Source organism: Mauremys reevesii, linkage group 3 (assembly GCF_016161935.1).
Source record: "Mauremys reevesii isolate NIE-2019 linkage group 3, ASM1616193v1, whole genome shotgun sequence".
NCBI classification, from domain to species: domain Eukaryota; kingdom Metazoa; phylum Chordata; order Testudines; family Geoemydidae; genus Mauremys; species Mauremys reevesii.
In genome coordinates this window covers 184,015,279-184,041,159 of record NC_052625.1, presented here as the reverse complement: position 1 = coordinate 184,041,159, position 25,881 = coordinate 184,015,279, and the positions used below count along the sequence as shown (strand labels likewise).

The following is a 25,881-nucleotide window of genomic DNA, read 5'->3' as shown; positions in this document are numbered from 1 at the left end:
AGCTAAGTGGACATCATGCTACTGCTTCTGGTTAATTTAATAGGAATAGCCCTTAATCCAACCTTTGGCTGATTTTTAAATTATTTCGTGTTGTTCTTTAGAAAATATATGCCTTAATCTGTGTTTTCCAGCACGGCAGTGAAAAACTTTATATTACATTATATACATAAAACTGACAATGGCATCTAATTTAGGAAGATTATACAAACACTGGAGTTGAGCATTTACTATAAAAAAATGGACACATACAGACATACACACGGAGACCAATTTTTAAACAAAACATTTGTGTTCCTGTTCATTTTCCGTTTTCCACAGACATCCTAGCAAGTTTACTAGAAAGAAGTTCACCAAAACAGCACATTTTAAGTAAATGTTGCAAATATTTATGAAAAACAATTTTTAATTCAATTATTGGCTCTGAAAATCTGTTCTGAACAATAATGCCTATCCAGTCAGGGAACAGAAAACTTTGGCTGTCTAATGTGTCAAGTCAAAGCAACTCAGATTGTGAACTACTGGATACTTACAATAAATTTCTAATAAAAACAAACAAACAAACAAAAACCTGCTGACCAAAAATTACTTTCAGAAATTATTCAGGCTACTTTGTGTTTGGGCCTACATGCCAATTAGGGGGATAAGAGAAATTAAGACCCTCCCATACATGCCTGTTAAGACTACCTGGACATATGGTCTGAGATATCAGGGCTGACAAGGGAGTGAGGAGGAATGGATGGAGGCCAGGCTCTCCCCACTCAGTGCATCAGGCAGCCAAGCTGGGCCATCCTGGAGGGGGTAATGATTTGCTGCTGGCATAGGCAAGGAAGGAAATAAGGAGAGGAATTGTTTCCTGATGCTTCACCAGTCCGTCTTTTCTATCTGTTGTGTCTCAGCTTATACTTTGGGCGTGATTCTGCAATACTTATGCATGTGCTTAACTTTACTGCCATAGGCTTAAATTGCAGCAAGTGAGGCTTAGGTTGGACATTTGGAAAAACTATCTAACTGTCGGGGGCGGAGGGAGAGGGGAGGGGGCTAAGGACTGGAATAAATTGCCTAGGGAAATTGTGGAATCTCCATCATTGGAGACTTTTAAGAGCAGGTTGGACAAACACCTGTCAGGGATGGTCTAGATAATACTTAGTCCAGTCATGAGTGCAGGGCACTGGACTAGAAGACCTCTCGAGGTCCCTTCCAGTCCTACAATTCTATGTGTCTATGATGAGTAAACCCAGTAGGAAATGCTGCTAGCACAGGGCCTAGCACAATGGGATTGGGGCCTGCGATACAACTAATAACCATAATAATGATGGGTCTCCCAGAGGCATGATGGCCTTCCTGTGCTGCTCCCGGGGTGACTTAACAACATACCTTCCCATGCACAGCGCTGAACACAAAGCCCAAATGAAGCTCTTAGTTAATAATGAAGAATAACTAATATCATTTGAGGAAAAAAATATGGTCATGAACAACGTGGAACAGAAAGGGAGGCCAAATTCACTGAATAAATTATTTGTTACTGATTATTTGTTCAGCTCTAGCCAACACACATCATTCCTAATTTGCATGATGACCAAAATTTTACTAGGAGTCTGGTAACTATGTCTCATGTCTAAAACTCTTTAGACCATGAAGAATATCTGGGAATGTGCTTGTTCTTTCCCACAACAGATGCTAAATAACAGCTTGTAAGTAAGAAAAGTGCTATCAAAGTCAGGGGTTCAAAAATCATGGCATTTCTTCCCTAAAGCCCATATTTTGATGTATAACAGAATTAAAAATTATAGAGCATGAGGACTAAGGTACACATCAATCACAACTCTCTCTGATCATACAGTGAACAAGAACTAGCAAATGTCTTTACAAGACTGGGCCATTTTGATTTAATCATATCCCTTCACCTGCAGGACAAAAGCCTGATTCGAAAGATATTGAACTCAATGGGAGTCTTTTGATCTGGTCCTTCATCTGCACAAAAAACTGGGACAATATGTCAAAGTTAGCATTAGAACTGCTGCAAAGTCAGATATTCAAAGTGACTGTAAATCAGACATAAAGAGATACCCGGGGTCTAACGGGCTTCCCAGTTGATGTGTAGCCACCATAGCTGACTTCAACCGCACACCCCTCAGGAGCTACGGGCACCAAAGGGAAGGTGCATAGCTGGTGCTTCCTTAGCAAGAAGTGATGCAGCAAGCAGGTAGAGTTATAGGAAAGGGTTCATTATTACACATACTAAGACACCAGTGTTATATGCACGTCCTCTAAAATGTGTGTTAGTAACCTGGCTTCAGTTTGCGATCCTGAGTCACTGATCACACAAAACTAAGTCCTGCCTGCAACTGGACCCTCTTTTCTCCAGTTCATTTCACCATACTACAGATGGGACAGTTTTATGCCCCAGCTATTCTACAGTGCCCATAGAACCAACATAGCCAGGGCACAAGCTAGGGTGGTCCTCAGGCTTTTTAACCTGTGCAGGGGGCCAAGCAGCCCTCCAGCAGCCCACAGTTAGGGATGGCACATTGACTCCTCCCTCAGTCGCTGCAGAAGGCTAAGCACCATTTCAGGAATGGATTCCCCTGTGCCTGCCATGATGGGTTAGACAGAGTGCAGACAGAAAGGCAACACAAAACACACTGGGAAACCAAGAGAAAGATTCTACCTTAGTTCGTTAGGCTTTTTTTCCCTTTTGGTGCCAATAAAGGTATGTTACTGATTATCTGCTTCATGGAACAAGAAGGTTGTGTTTCAGATGGAGAAGAATATATATCATTTTAAGGCAAGTAGGACCATTACCTATACTTTGGGAGTTAAGTGGACTAGATGCAAGATGACTGGATTTCCTGAGCATTAACGAAGTAAGGGTTTTGACAGATCATGTATTTTTCCCTAGCCTTTACTGTTCTTTTTTTCCTCCCCTAAGGTGCACGTGCTCAGAAAATTACTGAGCTTTCACAAAATATACTGAAATCATAGTAATACTTACGTTTCTATAACTGACCTCACTGAGGCTGATTGTGATGTTAGAACTTGTCACCTCCAAGTGCTATAAACATGACCCACTACACCTCAAATACAGGACACATGCCCTTATCTAGCAGGTGTTGGAGACTGTTTCGCCTGTTATGTGGACTAACCACTAGAGGAAGACAAAGACCCTCACGCTTCTCTTGCAGGTTCTATTTAAATGTTTATTCAGGTAAGAGAAAGATTTTACGATAAATGATGTAATAAGTGAGCTATCAGAGCACTTTATCAATATTCAGCTAATTAGCCCTCACAATACTCCTAACAGGAAGGTAAGGATGTGTATGTAAAGACCACTTTACCTGTTACTGAAATGTAGCCATCTATGCAGTGGAACACAGCACAGCAAAGCAACCCTATGTAACAATTCAGGACAAGAAGTGACGATCAATTATACTATTCATATTTTTGTCTAAAATATTGGGATATAGTTTATTAAAACATTCATGAAACCCAAGGACCCAACCCTGCTGTACTAACTGAAGCAAAACTCCCATTGGGTTTAAATGTTTATGTCTTAAATTTCTAATAGGAATTTTTCCACAGTAAAGATTGCAATATTGTGCTTTTGATTTCTTCACTCCCCCCACCTCCCAAATCGTTATTTCCTGTGAGAACCAAAAGGCTATTTTTATTTGTTTTGTTGCTTTACAGCAAGACCACATTTGTCTGGGAGCTGACAACCACAGGATTTGGGTCTAAATTTAGAATGAGAGTTCCCAAAATGTATACAGAAATTATCAAGTTCCAAGAATGAAGCATTGACAGAGTCTTAAATAAGAAGACTGGGAATTTTTTAAGACTGGATTTCCTGCATAGTGAATCATAATAGTGAATCATAATAATCTTGGCCTGCAATTCGGAATAGCTATGAAATTCTTTAGCAATATCTAATAACTGCTTTCCCAGCATTTCTATCTGAGCTGAACGTGCCCTTGAAAAGCTTGTGATTAGAATGAGTTAAAAGGCTCCTCATTGCCACCCACCACTACATTCTTAGCCACTATTGTGTTTATAGATATAGATATATATAGAATTGTAATGTGTGAACCAGAAATCTGAAAGATGCCTAAAGTCACCCCAGTGTCTTCAAGAGCACAATGGTTTACCTACTGCAATAAGTAATTAATCTTGGGCTCAAGATTTCCTGATGGGAGCCTATTGACCCCAATACAATAGATGAAAGTATTTTATCCTGTGTGTTCCCCTCCTGACCCCTTGCCACTTTTTTCATGCACTGTCTCCTCTCATACCATGCTGAAGAATTCTTCCTTCACTCTGATATTTTAGGCTTATTTGACCCTCAGCTGCTCTGCAGAGGCCTGACATTTCTTGCATTTGTGTAAGAAGATTAACAGATAAGGAAACTCTGGACTAGTTTCCAGCATATGCTGAAACGCACATCAATAAACACAAGAGTAAATAATATATTTTTATAGTGGCCCTTCATTATAGCCATGCCTCTCTATAGATTTCAGTGGTGCTCCATGCTGTAAACAAGGCTAGATTTGGTCTACTGTAGACACCTTAAAGGGTATGTCTACACTGCAGCTGGTACCATGCCCTCCAGGTAGGCAAACATGCATTCGTTCTGCTCAAGCTAGTTTTATAAAAATAGCAGTGTGGATGTTGCAGCATGGGTGGTGGCATGGACTAGCCACCCAAGTACAGACCCGGAGGGGTTGATCAGGCTTGTACTCATGACTATTGGGAGTCATTTTTTTTAGCTCAAAGGGTAATAGCTCAAAAACTAAAAACTTGTTACAACTTACAGCCTTAAATCTCCTGCAGCAATACTAGCTTCTACTGTCTGTGTTTTACATCTGCATGGGTACTTGATACTCTCAGACAATAGCAGCTGTTACCCAGAAGGTACTTAAACAACCATCTTGGATTAATATGTGAAAAATGTCCTATATTTCTACATATTCTTGGCTAAAAACTGCCTCGAATAAAAACAATGCAACTCCAGAGTAAGTGTCCCTTCCCCCATCCCCTCAGGCTGCCCTCTATTGGAAAAGCTCCATCTTTTTGCATCTCTTTATAGATTATGGTGAATCCTTTCTGTAGCAACATATCTACCCCCAACCAACACCCTTCGGGAAGAGTAAAGGAAAACATTTACAAATGATTCAACTGCTTCAAAGTCTCCCATAAGCAAACTAGTAAACAACCTTGGCCACATCCTCCTAAATCAACATATCTCTATTGAAGTCAATGGAGCTATATTGACTTTCTGGACCCACTGAAGTCAATGGGAGTTTTGCTATTAACTTAAATAAAATCAGGATTTCACTCCTGGCTCTCTATAGAGGTTGAAGACTTTCCTGGCCTTAAACATTCTCCCCACATAAACCAGAGAATGCTCTACTCTCATTGACCTTTCAGATAAGAGCTGAAGATAATATGCACAACAATTGAGGAGGTACCATGATTTTCTGTGCAACTTTTCACTTCCTTTTAGATGTTCCCCTCAGTATGGCAACAGGGTTTGTGTCTTCTCATTTCTCATCTCCTCTTTTTTTAAAATCTGTTTGCATCCAGAAGCCCCTTATACCTTCACTCAGCCTTGTTGTGGCAGAGTTTAAGAGAGTGGATGAGGATTATATATTGTTGTAGCAGGGTGGTCACCCTGCTCCGACCCTGAAGGGGTTAAAGCAGCCCTGAAGAGGGCTGTGGCTGGTAAAGCCAGGCTGATTGGGGGAAGCAGCCACAGCTGGGGCTATGCCCCAATCAGGCCACAGCTGGTCCTATAAGAGGGCTTAGGGCCAGAGACTGAAGACACACACTCTCTCTAGCTCCCTAGAGAGAGAAGGACCTGGCTGCCTGGGAAGCTGAGAAGGGTACCTGAGGTGGAGCAGTGCTGGGGAAGGGCAGAGGGAGCTGGGGAGCTCCAGCCTAGCAAAGCCCCAGGCTGCAGGCCGAGTTAAGGGCCCACAGAAGGTACTGGGGCTGCAAAGGGGCAGCCCACAGATAGGCAGAGGCAGCTGGTGTAACCCCCCCTTGCCGATGATGAGTGGTTTACAGACTGCAGTCTGCCCCAGGGAGCGAGGGCTAGAGGTGACTGGCAGTAGCCACTGAGGCAAGGTTGGAATAGGAGGTTGGGGTTTCCCCTGGACAGGGAGACCCAGACTGTGAGTTACTGCAGGGGCAGAACCCTGATGTAGAGGGGCACCAGGGTCCATGGGGGGCCAGTGGCAGGCGAAACACCAGCCTGCAGAGGGTGCTCTGGGCTCGAAAGAGCTAATTCCCGAGACTATGAGCAGGAGGCACTGTGATGGTGAGTTGTCACCCCACCACAATTGTATTTACAGGTCTTCAAAAACCCACCCATCAGTGCCTAGGAGTTAACTTTCCTTGGTGGGGATCAGAAGCTGCAGAATTAAATTGACAACAGCCTGGTCAATGTCGCTGTTTCTCTTTATATCTTAAAGGGAAGCTATGAAATTGATCAGTCTCTTTATGACAGTATCTCTATATTTCTGCTGCTAGAAGCACTAGCTGGAGTGGCCCTAGATTGAGAACCTGATTCTCCATTGCCCTGCAATCTGTGTAGTCATTTACACCTCTGCAAAGTACTACAACTCTGATTTAGTAGCATTTTACACCCACTCTGCACTGGTGTAAATGACTACACAAATTACAGGACAATGGAGAATCGAGCCCTGAATTTGTACTGTTGTGCAGCTGGTGCAGTTCCAAGCAACTGCATGGTATCCTGGCAAGACCAGCATAGAAAATGTCCAGAAAGGTGCCATTTTCACTCTTCTGGGGCTGCTGAAAGAACTATGAGCAGCAACAGCAGAGAATTGGGTGATTATAAGGAACTATACAGGCTTGCCACCCATCTGGGTTTCACCTGCACAGTCCAGGTTTTGGCTTGTGTGTCCAGGTGCCATTGACAAGTCTTGACGTCTGTGGTTTTTTTGTTTGTTTGTTTGTTTTAGATCGGGGGGGGGGGGAGGCAGAGCTAGGCTAGAGTCTTGGGTGGGGGGGAGAAGGGGGGCAGGGCCTCAAGGGAAGGAGTGGAGCAGGGGCAGGACCTTGGGGAAAGAGGCAGAGCAGGGGGCATGGTCTCGAGGGTCTGGTTACCAGCCATTAAAAAGATAACCTTGGGTCTGTAGGAGATTCAGAGGATTGAAGAATGCAGGGGTGTGAGGGAAAAGAGAGGGCAATGAGTTTTACAACAGGGAACCCCTGAATAAATATTCAGTGAAGGCAGATAGTGACATTGCTACATAAGAGGCACCTTTTACTTTGACTAATTCTCAAGCTTTTGGGGCTGTTCCCCCTTGTACATTTTGCTGTTAATATTACTTTGACTGAACCAAGCAGTTGTCAAGATTTTTTTTTTATTTTTGCTGCCATATGAAATGGCATAGTCACATTTATTTACCACTCTTCTGCATTGGATTGCAGATAACATCTCTTCCTCTGCTACAAACTCAAGAGGATCTTTGTTTTCAAACAGCATCACAGAGCTTGTGTCAGGAAACTTCTTGCATGGAATTGTTGTTCTTAGATGATAGCATCTATTAGCTGAACTGAATTTTAAAGTCTAGATGTAGATTATATTCACATGAAATAGTTCTTTGTAGTTGATTATCAGCCATGAGATTAACTATCTTTTTTGTTCCTTCCAAGACGTTTTAATCACATATCAATACGTTTCAGCAGTATAATTAGTTTGGATTGCGGCAAAGATTGTCTTCATATGTTTATATGATATTATTATTCACAACGTTTCTACTCTCAAAGGATTTATAGAGATGGCCTAAAGATCTGACCATCTACACAGTTGCCCCCATAAATTTTAAGTCCAAGCACATTCAAGGGGATAGGAGTAAAAGCCTTCCCTTATAGCTCTAGGCAGGCTGGTCTGGGCATGGAGGAGTACATGGAAATTGCAAGATTCTTATTCACTCCTCAAGCAGAAGGACAGTGAAAGGTGGATGGGGGCAAATATTCTCCTCCACAATGAGCTGGCCAATGCAAGTAGAGCAGAGGATCTTATAGTTTGCTGCTGATTTAAGTCACCAGTAAATTGATACCCCTAGAGCAAGAAGTAAGCATGAAGCAATTGCAACTCTTAGGGAATATGCTCCCCCCAGCCCCCGAATACTGTGTACATTTTTGGCTCCCCAGCTCAGTGTCCACTCTGTTTAATGTTTTTTCTGCATGGAGAAATGCTATTGACCCTATTGGTGAAAATACATCTAAAGGATACCTAATAATGGAGACTCGTGTTCTAGAAGAAATAAAATGTGTTTTATTGCTATGAATAAAAATAGCTGGCAATCATTCATTACATACATATTGGAAATAATTTTAGTATGAATGATAAGATCAGGATTGACGAGAGAAATATGCATGTATGAAAATTAGTCCAGATGGTTTTTAACCTTATGGGTTAGAGAAATATTAGGTAATCATTTCAAGAAATGACTCCATATCTAAAATAGCTTCCCTGCACTCTTTGCTAACAGTTGGAGAGGAATCTATCTAAGCCAGAATATTTATTATGTAAATGTTTCACCAAACATACATTTTCCTGCTATATTAGCTCAGTTAACTTGTTAATTTGACTCTCATAAGCTAGAGGTACTGTACCACTGAAGTCAATGGGAGTTTTGTAATTAGCTTCAGTGACAATGAGATAAGGCATTATAATTTGGAGTTTCAAAAGCATTTAGCATTAGCCTAACTCTGTTCCAACTGGAGTCATAACATTATTTGGAGGCAAGTGAGGCCAATTTTGAGTGTTTCTGAAAATCCCACCCTATAAGTTTAGGGTCACATCCTAATACTTGATACAACTTTCATAGAGACCTGGTATCTCAAATGCACTTAATAAATTTTAGCCCATACAATGGAAATCCAAACAAAGATGCGAGTTTTACAGCACTGCCCTTAGTGGGTCCTGGCTCTATTTATTTGTGAATACATTTTTTAGAAGTAAGTTAGAATGAACTACTATAAAAGATGAGCATAACCACTAATTCATTTATGGATTCAGAGTCTCCAAGTGAGTTTCTCAAACCTACATGGATGTTCTTGACCGTTGGATCGTTGTCTTTGGATCTCTACTCTAGCTAAAAGACACATCAGAGTACAAGTAGGTTCATGTGAGTTGTTTATTGAAGCAGCTATATGGATTGTATTGTAGTCACTGAGGGCTATATTGTGCCTTGGAATATATGAGGGAGTAAGAGCTTCCCTTAGACCTTCCTTTAACTATGCAGACCTTTGATCCAGGTGTGCAGGGAGAAGCATGCTCTGCATTCCTGATTATTTCTCCTTCAAAGCAGGTAGGTGGATAGTGACAGAAAGGGATGAGGGATGGGTGGCACTCTGAGTCCACACTCTGGAAATTGCTGCTGATATAGGCCAGAAGCAAATTCCTAAGACCTCAAAGCAAGGTGGGAGCATGGGGAGGAATTGTGATTCAGAGGGTGTCTCACAGTCACATTGCTTCCCAGGGCTACCCCTGGAGGGCTGCAGATTATGCACTACCCTTTCCTCTGGGCTGTGCCTAAAAGCACAGTCTAACCCCATATGTGAATTATAAGGTCTAGTTCCAAACAAGACTCTGCAAATATCCAAATGCCACCAAGTTTTGGACAAAACAGGCCCCCATTTTTGATCATATCAATGCTGCTACTTCTAATGTTAGAGGATAATAGTATCCAATGTGGGTGCAAGTTTTGTACTGAGGCTGCTCCCAGTCCCACAGACACCTAGGTTATTTGTAGAGTTAAACTAGTTATTCACAACAAATAATTTATTCAACAAACGTAGCCTGTTTTCTCCTTGTAGAATGTTCACTAGGAAAATACTATTTCCTCCACTTTTTTTATTATTTGGAATTTCACAAAGTTTTTGCAGAATCTTTTCAGTTATCCCAAAGTGTTCATTTAGAGAAAAAAAATCTGCAAAATCATTTTGACATTAAAAAAAAAGTTTTGAATTTTTGGCTCAAAATGACTTTTTGTGTCATAATTCCCTTTATTTAAGAAATTCAAAAATGTTTTAAAATATTTAAAATGGAAACTAAACATTTTGTTTTGGTTCAAACAATTTTTTTTTCAATCTGTTTTGATTTTTTACTTTTTAATTTGCTGTGCTGTTGAGGAAGATGAAGTCTCAGGGAAGGAGAACATCAACCTGGAGTGGAGGGAAATGATCTCCTAGTTGGGGCCCTCCTTCCAGATGATGTCATGGTGTGCTCTCACACTGAGGATACCTCTCCAGGGGAGGGGATCCTACTTATTCAGAACAGACAGGTAACAGTAATGGAGGATTCAATTATTAGAAATCTAGCTAGTTGGGTTAGTGATGACCAGGAGAAAGACATGGTGAATTGCCTGCTGGGTGCGAAGGTTGTGGACCTCTCAAGACATCTAGACAGCTTTATGTGCAGTGCTAGGGTGGAGCTGGGGGTGTGGTATATGTAGGTATCAGTTATATAGGGAAAGGTAGGAGAGTGGTCCTGGAGGGCAAATTTAGGCTGCTAGGTTAAAGATTAAAGTCCAAGACCTTCATGGTAGCATTCTCTGAAATGCTGCCAGTTCCACATCCAGGGCCAGTTAGACAGGCAGAACTGCAGGGTCTCAGTGTGTGGATGAGACAATGTTGTAGGGAGGAAGGGTTTAGATTTATTAGGAATTGGGGAACCTTTTGGGAAAGGAGGAGCCTAAACAGGAAGGATGTGCTCCACCTAAACCAGACTGCTGGCATGTAAAATTGAAAAAGTCATAGACTAAGAGCTGGGGGAAAGCTGACAAGTGCAGAAGAGCACATGGTTCACAGACACACCCCTTAAGGGAAGATTTATTAAAGGGTATACTCTATATGCTTGTAAAGAGGACAGGATAGAAGTTGATAAAATACAGGTAAGAACTGAAGAGAAACAGTCACATGAAAAAGAGTCCCAGTCAATTATTTGACAGGAAGGGTGACAACTAATATTGAAAAAATTCATAAGAGCTTGTATACAAATGATAGAAATCTAAATAAGATGGGTGAACTTGAGTGCCTGGTAATAAATGAGGATATTGATAATAGGCATAATAGAAATTTGGTGGAACAATGATAATCAATGGGACACAATAATACCAAGGAACAAAATATATAGGAATGACAGAAATGGCCCCACTAGTGGGGGAGTACCACTGGTGACAAGATAGGAGACAAAGGGTAGGAATAAATGGTCAGTTTTCAGAATGGAGAGAGGGTCTCCCAAGGATCTGTACCGGGTTGAGAGCTGTTTAACATATTTTTAAAAAGATCTTGAAAAAGAGGTAAACAGTAAAATGGCAAAGTTTGCAGACAATACAAAATTGCTCAGGGTAGGTAAGTCTAAAGCTTGCTGTGAAAAGTTACAAAGGGATCTCACAAAACTGGGTGACTGGGCAACAAAATGGCAGATGAAATTCAATGTCGATAAAAGCAAAGTATGGCACATTGGAAAACATAATCCCAATTATACATACAAAAATGATGGGGTCTAAATTAGCAGTTAGATTTTGGAGTCATTGTGGATAATTTTCTGAAAATATCTGCTCAGTATGCAGTGGCAGTCAAAAAAGTTAACAGAATATTAGGCACCATTAGGAAAGTGATAGATAATGACAGAAAATATCATAATGCCACTATATAAATCCATTATATGCCTACACCTGGAATACTGTGTGCAGTACCGGTTGCCACATCTCAAAAAAGAGATATTAGAATTAGAGAAAGTACAGATATGGACAATAAAAATGATTAGGGATGGAACAGCTTTCATATGAGGAGAGATTAAAAAAAAGACTGGGACCATTCACTTTAAACAAGAAACGACTAAAGGGAAATATAGTAGAGGTCTATAAAAATAATGAATGGTGTGGAATAAGGAAGTGGTATTTACCTCTCCACACAACAGAAGAAGCAGGGGTCACCCAGTGAAATTAATAGTTAGCAGGTTGAAAATGAACATAAGGAAATACTTCTTCAAACAATGCATTGTCAACTGTGGAACTCATTGCCAGGGGATTTTCTGAAGGCCAAAAGTATAACTGTGTTCAAAAAAGAATTAGATAAGTTGATGGATAGGTCCATTGATGGCTATTAGCCAAGATGGTCAGGGATGCAAACCCATGCTTGGGTGTCACTAAACCTCTGACTGCCAGAAGCTGGGACTGGATGACAGGTGACAGAACACTCAAATTGTCCATTATTCTGTTCATTCCCTCTGAAACATCTGGCACTAGCCATAGTCATAAGACAGAATGCTAGACTAGATAAGGTCTGACCCAGTATGGCCGTTCTTATGAGTTTAAGTGAAGAAAACATGACAGATTAATTTTTTCCAAAAAAAAGTGATCATAACATTAGCGTAAACATGGCAGAAGCAAAATCTTTTCATTTTTCAAGGGGATACGTGCAGAAAATATTCTGTAGTATGCAGAACACTCTAATCATTTTATTCTACTTTTAGGTACCTTGATTCATATGTCACATATGCTCATAGATTCATAGACTTTAAGGCCAGAAGGGACCATTGTGATCATCTAATCTGACCACCTGCACATTGAAGGCCACAGAATCTCACCCACCCACTCCTGTAATAGACCCCAGTCACCCAATTTTGTGAGATCCCTTTCCAAGTTACAGTGAATCCACCATTTTCTCTAGTTCAAAGGAGCAAGTGACCTGTGCCCCATGCTGCAGAGGAAGGTGGAAAACCCCCAGGGTCACTTCCAATCCAACCAGGGGAAAATTCCTTCCCAACCCCAAATATAGCAATCAATTAGGTCCTGAGTGTGTGGGTCAGACCCACCAATGAGGCACATGGGGAAAGAATTCTCTGTAGTAACTCAAGGCCTTCCTCATCTAGTGTCCCATCTCTGGTCATTAGAGATATTTACTAAGAGTTGTAGATAGATGATATGCCATCGTACACAACCTCATCAAATCATCTCCTCCACAAACTTATTAAGCTTAGTCTTGGAAGATGTTAGGTTTTTTTGTCCCCACTATTCCCATTGGAAGGCCATTCCAGAATTTAACTCCTCTGATGGTTAGAATCCTTTGGGCTTGGCTACACTTACAAATTTGCAGCGCTGCAGCAGGGTGTGAAAACACAACCTCTCCAGCGCTGCAAATTGCAGCGCTGCAAAGCGCCAGTGTGGTCAAAGCCCCAGCGCTAGGAGCGCGGCTCCCAGCGCTGTCCGTTATTCCCCACAGGGAGGTGGAGTACGGACAGCGCTGGGAGAGCTCTCTCCCAGCGCTGGCGCTTTGACTACACTTAGCACTTCAAAGCGCTGCCGTGGCAGTGCTAAGTGTAGCCACAGCCTTTGTCTAATTACAAGCCTAAACTTGTTGATGGTGAGTTTGTATCCATTTGTTCTTGTGCCAACATTGGCCCTTAACTTAAATAACACCTTTCCCTCCTGGGTATTTATCCCTCAGATGTATTTATAGAGAACAGTCATATCTCCTGCCCCACACCCATCTTTGTTTTGTTAGGCTAAACAAGCAAACTGCTTAAAGTCTCCTCTAGAGAGAAGTAACAGGATGCTCTGGAGTGAGTTTATGACAAAATGGGCATAAGTCAAGGGTACATTTTCTGTGGGTATGCTTTAGGATGTTTAAAACTGGTTGGGAAAAAAAATCCATGAAAATTTCAATGAAAACATTAACATATTTCCATGAAATATTTCATATTCAACAACAACATTTTTTGGCTTTCAGCAAGTAAAAAAAATCAGGGAAAAAAATGTTTTTTTGGTTTTAATTTTTTTCTGTGTCCAGTTGCAGGAAACTGAAAACAAACAAACAAAATTCCTCTTCAGAATTTTTAATGAAAACATGAAAATTGAATAAAAAACAAATGATTGGCATGCAAATTTCAGTGATGAAAAACAGGTATTTTAATAATAGACCAGCTCTAACTATATTCTAAATCTGTTCACAAATATACTCACTCTAACGGTATTCTCTACATTACAATTTTTACCATTCAGTGTTTTGCTACTGTAAATACATATTACATGAGATCATTCTTATACCAATGCCTGTTTTATTTTAATTAGCTTTTAAACCATGTGATCTCATTACTTTAACTCTAGCCTTTTCACTTCCTCATCCAATCTCTTCTTGTTTATTTCTCTCACTTGGTGTGTTACATGTGCAAAACCATCTGAGGGGTTTAGAACCAGATTTTATTAACATTAATAATTTCATTAAAAGATATGAGTCTAGATAGCATTGAAAATCTCAACTCGCATCTTTGAATGTTTTCTTTAAGATGAAATCAAACTTTTGGGGCTATATCAATAGGATAATAAAGATAATTAGTAAATGCCCTCTGATAACACCTACATTAGAATGTGTGTGGGATCTTTATGTGTTTGACCAGAAATTTTGTGAGGTCAGTTGAATTGCTCTTTGCAAAGAAGTTTGAATGCAAAGGTAGTATACATATAAGTGTGTATGTATTTAAGTATTATGTATTTAAGTAATTATTACTATTGTTGTGATATATGGTTTGTAATCTTTTGCATTTAAGTCATAAAAGAAGAACTCAATAATCTAAAAGTGAGACTTTTAACTTCGTAAGTATGACATTCATTAAAGATTTTACCAGTTTAGCAAGTAAAATTGATTGGTTTATCTGTTTAAAAAAAATCAAACACTAGCAGCATGATAATTTCATGAGGAAAAGAAGGTTTTGAATAAAAGTTTGTGATTGTTCCTCACTAGCAGTAAGAAACTGATGTTTCCTTTTAGAATTTTCCTACCAAGCTGCAGTATTTAAAGATTTTTTCTGTAACATGCAGAGGGCAGTTGGCAACTCACAATCTAGAATTATATAGCTGGATAAATAAAATTGAAGCCAAAATTCATTTTTACATATACACACAGCAATTGTCATGACTATTTGTGACAAAACTGCAGAAGGGAACTTTTACTTTAAACTCATCTGGGTTGGGGGAAAAATGGAAAACTGAGATGACCTGATCTGCCTTTGCCCATTAGGGACTTTTTGATAGTCATTGTCTTCAAGAAAAATAATTGCTTCTCAAGAATGCTCAGCTAAATCATTTTATTAGTGTGAACTGGATTAAGGTTATAGGAAGGTCCCCCTTGCTTCTTACCCAATAATATCTGACCATGCATATCAAAGAGTGGAGGAGGCAAATTATTCATTATTTCACCAGCATAATGAAAGCATAAGGGAGATTTAAAAGGACGCTATCTGCAGCAGGAAACTGTCAAAGAACGTGGGAACACAGCCCTCCTGCATTTTTGTTTCAGCTCCGTTGATCAGAAGATTGAAAGGCCTGCTCTACCTACAGGGGTTCTCTGTTCAGGCTCCACAGTGCAATTATAATCCATCCTCACCTCCTTTAGAATGACAGGCCAAAAACAAAGCCTAGAGCTTTTGTACAGCTTAGCATTCCTAAGAAACAAAAATCTTCATTCCTTTTTTTTTAAACTCTTAAGAATTAATTAAAATTGTTCTGATATAATATTGAGGGATAAAAAACAGGTTTAAATTATCTAATACTTTAAAGGATGGATTTTTGCTATAGAAAATTTAGAAGGATCAGTTGCTAACTGCCGCAAGGTAGGGCAGCTAATGCCTTTGCCAACATACTGCCAGCAGAAAAAGGGGACACAGTTGGCAGAATTTTGCAACATGGAGGAAGTTAATTCTATACCTGGTTTTCACCTTGATTGCACATTTTAGCAGTAGAAATGTATAAGTAGTTAAAGCCCCAAAGATTCTTCCAGTTAATCTCACTGAATCTCAGATTTTTGAGGGATACTTCAGACTCAGTAGAAAAACCTTGACAGCCAATAAATATACACAATCGATCACTATAAAAATCTTAAGTGGGTGCTTTATCTTCCTGTGCCAATCAGAGGCTGAACCATCACATTAATTATGGTTATTCAGGGAGTGTTGTAGACACCGTGCTATAATAGCCTTGATGATTTCTATGCCCAATCTCTAGTTTGCACTAACCGAGCAGCGCGCTGCCTCATCAAGCACAAACCAGTATCAAGCAGGCTAAAGTTAACTGTCAGGTTATATTGCAAAATGAACAAGCAGAGTGTGTTTGGCAAGCAAAGCTCAAATTATGTGCATGACATTTAAGTGCATACATTTGTAGAAGGCTATACAGTACAGGGATGCTACAATTTAGTCTAGTTATACATGTAAAAGTCTGCTTTGAAAATTTAAAACTCAATGGCGACGATAAATGGCATGAATTTGTTTTGCCCTGCTCATTCTCTGATATTTCATGTTACTTTGGGAAAACACTCACCCCCATGTTTACAGAACTGAATTATTCAAGGGCAAAAATCTGATATCCAAGAACATATCGCAAATATTTGACATGTCATTTCATAACAAAGTGTTATCATCACTTCCATATATAACATGTACATTTTAAAAGTAATAGCTTATTGGTATTATATTATTTTGAATTATTTAACAATTACATTGAAGAAGTGCCAGGAGTTCACAATTAGCATTCAGATCCCTATTGAGATGGACCTTGTACAAACACTCAGGAAGACAAAGTCTTGGTGTAAAAGAACATTTAAGCTGGGATAAATTAGAGTCACTTTAAGGCCCCTATATGCTACCAGACTGGTGTAAAGGGGCCTTAAGTGTAAATGAAAATCAGGCCCCTAATATAGATTATGTACACACGCCAAGAAGGATTTTCTTTCAGTTCACTTATACATTGATTCTCTTTGTCTGGAGGAAATAAAGAAACATTATTTTATGATTTTTCATATATGGCATATTATTTTCCCTTTTCAATGACATTGGTTGGGTGGTGTATATGCAAGAGACCCAAGAGCTGCAGGATAGAGCAGAATCAAGCCCTGAATAGTCAGTAGGGAAATATTAAAAGACAGTTGCCTTGTTTGTCATTCATTACTTATGATGTTACTTTCAGAAGTATTAGGAGGAGGAAACAAGTACAGAAGCTGTGGATGTGTCAAACATTTGAGATCTTTCCCTGTTACATTTGTGCATGTGAACTTAACGAGAGAACTTGGAGTGATTCCAAGCAATGGCCAATAGAGCTAGCTGTAGGAGACCCCACCAGTGACATATTTGGGGGGAAATTGCCAGATGTGTGTATGCTTCCTCACATGGGTGTTTGCTCCTGTACAAGGCATTGGCTACTACATTCTCGGTTCCGGCAACATTCTGTAGTATTTTTTATATTTTGACAAAATCTGTAAATTCATATGTCCAGAGCATATTTGACTGTCCTCCAGTTCACACATGCAACACCACAATTCTTATTGCCTGACAGAAACTGCACGTGAGTGCCCAGAGGACTGTTCTGGCTTGGAATTTTTCACCTAAACATTTTGTTTGTTTTTGTTTTGCCAAAAATGCTGATTCATCAAAACCAAAACTGTTCACAGAAAGGGGCAGATCTGATGAATTTCCCCACATGAAAAATGTTGAGGAAAAAAGTTTCAAAATTTCTGGAATAAAAAGTTTCTTTTGGATTATTTGTTTGTTAGCTTTTGTTTAGAAATGACTTGTCATTTAGAAATGCAACTTAATTTACTCTAGAAAAGGGTTAAAAAAGAAAAAAAATGACAACATTGGAACAAAATATTGGGAAATGATTGAAATAAAATGTTTTGATTGACCCAAATGGAATTGTCATTTTGTTTGTCAGTTCTCAAAAATTTTCAAGACTTTGATTTTTCATCCTGATTTGGGATGGGATTTTTTTCTGAAATCTCAAAAATTCTTGCAGGATGGGTTCTTCCTACCCAGCCATAATGTGGGGCACTGCAGGGTCCTCCAGAAAGCAAGGGCCTCTCACTTGTTCATACTGAATAAGAGGCAGGACGAGACCAATTGTCACTGAGGGTTTGTCTACACTTAAGATGGGAATCATACCTCCAGCTTGAAGGAAACATGCCTGTGCTAGCTCTCATCAAGCTAGTGCACTAATAATAGAATGTCGTTTTTTTGCAAACAGCAGGAGGGACTAGCTACCTTGAGTATGTGCCTAGCATCTCAGATGTGTATATAGTCAGGATGGCTAGTCCCTCCCACTGCTTATACTGCCTTGCCTACACTCTATTGATGAAAGCTAATTGTGGTGTGTCTCCTGGAGCTGGGAATCACCCCCAGCTCAAAGTGTAGACATACCCTTACTTTTTGTTGAGCAAAGAAGACAAACCAGCCTGTTTTTGAAGCATCTGTAACCCACTTATCAAGTGTGTGTTTCTTACAACCCTACTATTCAACTTTACTTCATCTGGGATTGGGGAGGAATTGATGAGAAAGACCATTTTGGAGTCTGAAACCAAGGTTTTCTAGAATGCTATTTGTGTCTTGACTTGGGGTACCATCCCAGCCATGGACTTAGATTTGTCCCTTCTCATCTTGACCTATTCGGTCTACCACTGTCCCATGAGGTCCAGCTTCTCCATGTCAGGAAGCCGATGAGTTTTGGCAGAGTGCATTGTGTCATTGGCTCATCCAAGAGCTACTTGTGAAGCTGTGTGTCTGCAATGACGGATATTCATGCATTTCTCAAAGGAAAGGACTCTGCTTCTTAGCTGTATTTCTCAAATTGAGTCCTAACCCCCAAATATTTCTCCTAACCACAGATAATACAACACTCTAGAAAGACCCTAAATGTAATGAAACAATGATTGCCAGCCTTACAAATCCTATTCTATTCCCTACATTTGAATTAATCTCCTTATTTTTGGGAGTAATCTTGCTCATCATGAATGTAAGAAAAAACTCTTCCAGGCGTCTCTTGGGTTCCCAAGAAAGCTCATATTAGAGATTCCCCACTAAACATCTGAGCTTTCTCTCATGTGCTTGAGGAAATGGGAGTGCAGGAGCTTTCTGGCTTTCTTTCATAAGGAGCTAGAGCCCAGTGTTTGTACTGTGTAGAAGGTCTTCCTCAAAAGAGTATCCTACCAGTTCCAAATACCCCCATATAGCCTTACTCTTACGTTTGAGAGCTTAAATGTGAGGGAATTTTCCATCATGTACCTATTAGTGGAGTGATGGGAAGCCACAGAGTTAACAGAGTCCCCCGGAACTGCCATTGCAGTGGCTCTTCTGGAGACAGAAGACAAAGACAATACAAAGATAGGTCAGCAGAAGAAGTGTTGCATCCGAAGAAGTGGGTATTCACCCACGAAAGCTCATGCTGCAAAACGTCTGTTAGTCTATAAGGTGCCACAGGATTCTTTGCTGCTTCTACAGAACCAGACTAACACGGCTACCCCTCTGATACTGACCTATTTGTGCATGTGTCTGCACTCAAATTTGTCTCTAGCCAATTTAAGTGCCTTGTTTAGGTGACACAGTAAAACCACCTTCCCGAACAGCATTGAGACATGGTTGACCAATATAGGTTAATGCAGTGTGAGTGTAGAAGCTGTATGACCTATGTCAACCCCACCAATTCTCCAGCTGCTGTCCCACAATGCCTGACACAGACTGCTCTGGTCACAATTGTGAACTGTACTGCCCAGGGGTCACAGAGACCAGAAGACACTCTCTCAGCTCTCTCTTGTTGTGTGCAACTGCCCAACCAACCATGCCAACTCTAAGCATTAGACCTTTGTGGAGTAGACAGGAAGTATTTGGCCTGTGGGGAGAAGAGACTGGGTGGGCACAACTACGGACCAGTCATAGGAACACAGATGTCTATGAAAAGATTGCACAGGGGAGGCAGGTGAATGGGGTACAACAGGGGTCATCAGCAGTGCTGTGTGAAAGTGAAGGAACTGTAGCAGGCATAGCACAAGCTAAGGAGGCCAATACTCAATCTTGTGCAGAGCCACAGACCTGCTGCTTTTACAAGGAGTTGCATGCCATACTTCATGGAGATCCACCAGCACACCTCAGATCACCATGGATACCTGAGAGGGGCCCAAGACTGGGCAGCACATGGACCACTGGCTGGGGGAGGCTAGACCCAAGCCCCACTCCTTCTGCCCAAGGCCCCGCCCCTTCCATTCCCCCGCCGCAGCCCAGAGCCTCCCACCATGGCCACTGGCCCCCACCGCAGGCTAGTGCCTCCAGCCCCAGAGGGGCCCCAGCCCCGGAAGCCCAGCCCTGGATTGCCAAGAGGGCGGGCAGTGCAGCCCAAGCCCCAGAGCACTGGTGGCACGGCCCCAGCCCCAGAGTGCCGGGCAGGCAGGCAGAGCAGCCACAGCCCCAGATTGCCAGGAGGGTGGGTGGTGTGGCCACAGCCCCCGCAGCCCCAGAGTGCTGGGAGCGTAGGTGGTGCAGCCCCAGTTCCAGAGTGCCGGGCAGGCAGGTGGCATGCACGGCTCCAGCGCCAGCCCGAGCCTAAGCCAGGGACACTGCACAGGGGAACTGGGAAGAGTGGGCAAGAGCGGTAATCAGGAGATGCCTGGGAGCAGAGCATCGGCAGGGCTACTCCTGGCTGTTTGGGAAAGCACAGCCTTCCCTAGCCTATGATACCTGCCCCCATGCTAATACCATTGCAGTAAAACGGCTAGGGGCATATATGTCTGGGCAGCTTTGTGATGCCAAAAGCTGCTGTGCTCTCTGTGCCTTTGTTACCCTCAGGGGTGAGATATCATCTAAAACCACCAATACCTGTGGAAAATGAAGCCACGATTCAATGCCATTTCCCTATTCTAATACTCATGGAAATAGGGACTGAAATGCTACTGTTTCATACAACTGAAACTCTTAACCCTCTTCTCCTTTCCTCTACCACCATGCCTGGTAGTCAATACTCACCATGGCTGGGACTAGCAAGCAGTGGGTGCAGAGGCACTCAAAAGCTGAAGTGTCAATGAACGTGTCTTATTTAAAAATTTTATAGGAATAAGAGAAGGGAGTTTTTCAATTTATCTTTCATTTTCCATTTTGGCTGTGTGACAGGGTCAGGCCAGATGTCTACAGGAGAGTGTTAGAAGGCAGATATATATTAGTCTCAGTTAAGTAGATCCTTTTTCCCTGGATAAGGGAACAGGACAAGCAGGAACTTGCTGGAACCAATTAAGGCAGGCAGGCTAATTAGGACACCTGGAGCCAATTAAGAAGAAACTGCTAGAATCAATTAGGAAAGGCTGGCTAATCAGGGCACCTGAGTTTAAAAAGAATCTCACTTCAGTTTGTAGCATGCATGCAAAGAGCTAGGAGCAAGAAGAACTAGGAGCTGAGAGTGGGGAGGTATATTGCTGGAGGACTGAAGAGTACAAGCATTATCAGACACCAGGAGAAAGGTCCTGTGGTGAGGATAAAGAAGGTGTTGGGAGAAGCCTATGGGGAAGTAGGCCAGGGAGTTGTAGCTGTTGCACAGCTGTTCCAGGAGGCACTCTAGACAGCTGCAGTCCACAGGGCCCTGGGCTGGAACCTGGAGTAGAGGGTGGGCCCGGGTTTCCCCCCAAACCTCCCAATTTCTGATCAGACACAGGAGGAATTGACCTGGACTGTGGGTTCTACCAGAGGGGAAGGTCTCTGGACTGTTCCCTGACCCACATGGTGAATCTCTGAGGCGAACACATCTGCCAATAAGTGCACGACCCACTAAGATGGAGGAGGAACTTTGTCACAGCTGCAAACCCAGTGATACATCTGTCTGTTTTATCTGTAGTTGCTGCTGTTGCACATTCACATTCACAGAACACGAGACCCTAATGAGGAGGAGAAGAAAGAAGAGGACTAGGAAGATATTTCCACTGAGATCCTGCAAGCGTTTCATTTGACTGCAAACAAAGCACCTTGTCAGATTGCCTGGAGAGGGATAGTGAGGTCAGGAGAAAATGGAGAAAGACTCAGGAATCTCAGCAGGAAAAGTGATAATAGGGCTTCTCAGGCAGCAAACACAAATGCTGCAGACACTAGCTGACCTACAGGTACAACAATCATGGATTTGCCACCATTTACAGTTCTTGGAGAACTCCATGGTAGCAACTCCCTACATCTCACAACGTTCCATGTGGCATCATGGGTCACAGGTGTACCCTCCACTGCATGCTGGAGGACTTAAGGACAACCACAGCTCCACATATATTGACTTGTGAGAGGCATGTTTGGTGTATGTATAGCAAAAATGCAATGCATTTGTACACAGAAATGGACAAAAATGTTTGCTGCCTTTCTAATTTTAAAGTTCTGTTCAGTTAATTTATGCTAGAAGTTTGGATATTATTGCCCTTTTTTATACGCACATTGCTTTGCTTTTCTTTTTTTTGTCACTCGATAAAATTTTATTTAAAAAATAAATTCCTCTTTATTAGGTTCACCACATATACTGCAGAATGTATAGCAGTACTCAAAGCACCCCGTACTTGCAAGTGTACAGCTGGTTTAACAAAACAACCAGCAAGCATCACATAATTCATAGTTTCAGTGAAACACATAGTGTAACAATTATAAATATACACCAAAAACCACACCATCCATAGATTCGTTAAAAGACACACTGTTATATGTATAAATACACCAAACACTACAAAATTACTAACAGCCCACAAACCTTCAGGGCCAGAGCACAGTCAAGCACAGGAATTAATGTGGCTGACTGGTCAAGTTCTCTTTCAAAGCTTCCAGCAACCACATAGCTCCATTCTTAGCTCTCGTAATAGCCCTCATATCTGACTATTCAAACTCACCAGACAGACACTCCATCTCTGCCTCACCACCCCAGTGGCAACTTTTCCCCCTTTGCCTGACACACATTATGCAGCACACAACATGTAGCTATAACCTTTGAGATTTTTTCTCACTGAGATCCAAACTTGTGAGTAAACTCCACCAGCATCCCTTCAATCTACCAAAAGCACGTTCAACAGTCATTCTTCTGCGCCTGCTGAACCAATAGCTGAATCTTTCCTTGATGCTGTTGAAGTGTATGACTTCGCGAGCAAGGGCTAGACTGGATCATTACTGACATTTCATTATCACCAGTGGTAATTTGCCTGCTGGGAAAGAATATCCCTGCTTGCAGCTTTCTAAAGAGTCCTGTGTTCTTAAATATGTCAACATCATGCACCTTCCCTGAGTAGCCCACACTGACAGTGGTGAAGCATCCCTGGTGATCCACCAGCACTTGCATAATCATAGAAACGTAGCCCTTTCTGTTGATGTACTCTGTGGCAAGGTGGGCTGGTGCAAAAATAGGGATATATGTGCTGTCTATTACCCCCATGCAGTTTGGGAACCCCTATTGACGCAAATCCATCCACTATGTCCTGTGCATGGTCAAGAGTCATGGTACTGCATAGCAGGACATGATTAATGGCCCTACACACTTGCATGACAATAGACCCCCATGTGGATTTTCCAACTCCAAAATAATTTCCCACTGACTGGTAACGATCTTGCAGTGCAATTGCCTTCTAGAGTGCAACTGCCGCTGACTTCTCAATTGCCAGTGCAGCTCTCATTCTGGTGTCCCTGTGTATGACGGGGTGTACCTACCCCGCACCTGCCCCAAAAGGGTTAACTATGCTTTGCAAGCTAAGGAAGCCTACCCCTCCAATTTTGCTGGGCATGCTCAGCCTAGAGGAGGAGTATAAAGGAAAGCAGCCCAGCTCATTCTAGGCAGGCTGCTGAAGTGGGAGGACACAGACTGCAGGCTCTCCCCAGGGAGCAGCTGCAGGCCCCAACCCCAGGGGCAAAGCACACAGAGGCCCAGACGAACATCAGACTGCCTGACAAGCCCCGAGCTAGGCTACTGGAGGACCCCAGACACCTGGAGGAACCGTGGACCTTCGCTAAGGGAGAAAGCGGAGGAAACAGCCCAGGGGACTTAGAATATTCTCCGGTGAGTGAAAGGGAAAACCGCTCAGCTGACTCGGTGGCAAGCACCCCCACCACAGCCAGAGCCAGGGGCTGGGACTCGGAGGACCAGGGAGGGCCTGAGTACCCCTCCCCTGGGTGCCACTCCCCCCTAAGTCGTGCCCCACTCTCCCAATGGGCCAATAGGCCACAAAATCCCCACAGAGGTGGGCTACCCTATTGACCATTGGGCCGTGCTACCAGGAGTGGAAGGGCCATTTGTTGACTCCAGCCACTAGGCTGTACTACCATGTTTGTAGTCAGGGTCACGAACTTAGGACCTGACAAACTGCTATACAATTCTTTTTCTCTTCTTCGCCCCACATGTCACCCAGTTCCCGTGATGGGGTGTTCCTACCCTGTGACACTGTGCTGGAGGACTAGGGTGAGCTCAGCACACGGATCCAGGAATGAAAGATCTGCAGTGCCCAGACGTTTTTCTAGCACACGTGAAGCTATATAATTCCTATGAATATTTTTATCTTCTGAATTCTGAGGTGTGGTTCTTTACACCAAATTATATTGGAAAATGTATGTAAATCCTAATCTTTTTGGATTGCTTTGGGCCTGTTGACAGAAGGCAGAGATCTGTCCAGATTGAATTGTCTTTTCACACCTGTTTGATTTCATCTTTTGGCTGTAAAAAAGTGCTATCTGAATTGATATCTCCTCCCAGTCAAACATGACTGAAAACAAATTTGTTCTTGTCAAGGAGTCAGTTATTCTTCACTTAGATGTGTCCTATCACGCCCTGTCACTTTGAAGTGTGAAAATATGATACACCTGAATGCAAGAGGCCAATCTACTTCCTGTTAGAAATTGCATTGTTTACTATTATTAATCATTACTATTTTTCTAGATTAGAGGAAAATGGCACAATTTTTTTACTGAGTGAAAATGAAGGGGCTGATGAATGTGGCCTGAAAGTATGTGAACAAACAAACCCAGTTAGCCAGAGTTTTGAATGTCTGGCCATATGAACAGAATTTATACATAGTACCTCCATAGTTAAAGCACATTTTCTGAATATAAATAAAATGAGTCCAAAATAGAGAAAAATAATGGACCAGTTCATACGTCACCTTTTAGCGGGTGGGACTGAAAACCTCCCAGAATCTCAGAAAGAAGCAGCATTTTCAGAAGCAGTGTGGTCTTCAGGCATGGGCTGGGAATCAGGAGATCCTCAAGTCTAATCCCAGCTCTAACACTGGCTCACTATGTGGTGCTGAGTAAATCCTTTCACTTTCACAGTTTCCACATCTGTAAAATGGGAAGAATAGTAGTTACCCACGTATCTCACAGGGATGTTGTGAGAATTAATTAATAAATGTCTGACAGTCTTTTGAACATATAAAACACTATATAAATAATAGTTATTATTATCATTTTGAAAAGCCTAACTTGGAAGGTATGAGTATCATACCATCTCCCAACTAGTTTTTTTCTTAAGATCATCCACAAAATGGAAGCCATTATTGATGCTTCAGCCATGGTTAATGTGACTTTAAAATCTTGGAGCATGACAATCAGTAAATCAAGGAAGCAGGGGTCAGTCAGCTGATGGCACTGGTGGAGAAAGAGAGCTGCTAATGTCTATGACAATTCTAGGGGTTGAACTATGCCACATAGTAATGTTGAAGTTGCTGAAGGAGCAAACTTTTAAGGTATGAAAAGGGGGAATAATAATGAAGAGGACATGTTAGACTGTGAAGAGGCTACAAAATATTACTGCCCAGTAGGAATGCAAAGGGGCTTAGTTACTATGGTGATGAAGGCCATTAAACAGCTGTCAGTGTCTCATGATGAAATGGGAACTGGAACATGCCAATATCTCAAATGATCTCACAAAAGTAGTGTGTTGCTTGTAGAATCAGAAGACTAGAAATACATGAATATTTCTGCTTTAGTTACATACCTGCAGAATAAGCATGCTGCTACATGCAGGGAACACAGCAGATAAATTAAGGCCTTAGAGAGCAGATCTCTCTCCCTCTGGCATCACTTCCCCCTTGCTGTTG

General features: G+C 41.8%; 1 long non-coding RNA gene across 1 annotated transcript in view; it reads left to right on the top strand.

Annotated features, from left to right (window-relative positions):
* Positions 1–14,592: 14,592 nt before the first annotated feature.
* The window catches only part of LOC120401837, a 31,299-nt gene continuing 20,010 nt past the window's right edge, over positions 14,593–25,881 (top strand). Inside the window, exon 1 of the long non-coding RNA XR_005596770.1 lies at positions 14,593–14,630. This is a non-coding gene — a long non-coding RNA (uncharacterized LOC120401837). The remainder of the gene's footprint in view (positions 14,631–25,881) is intronic.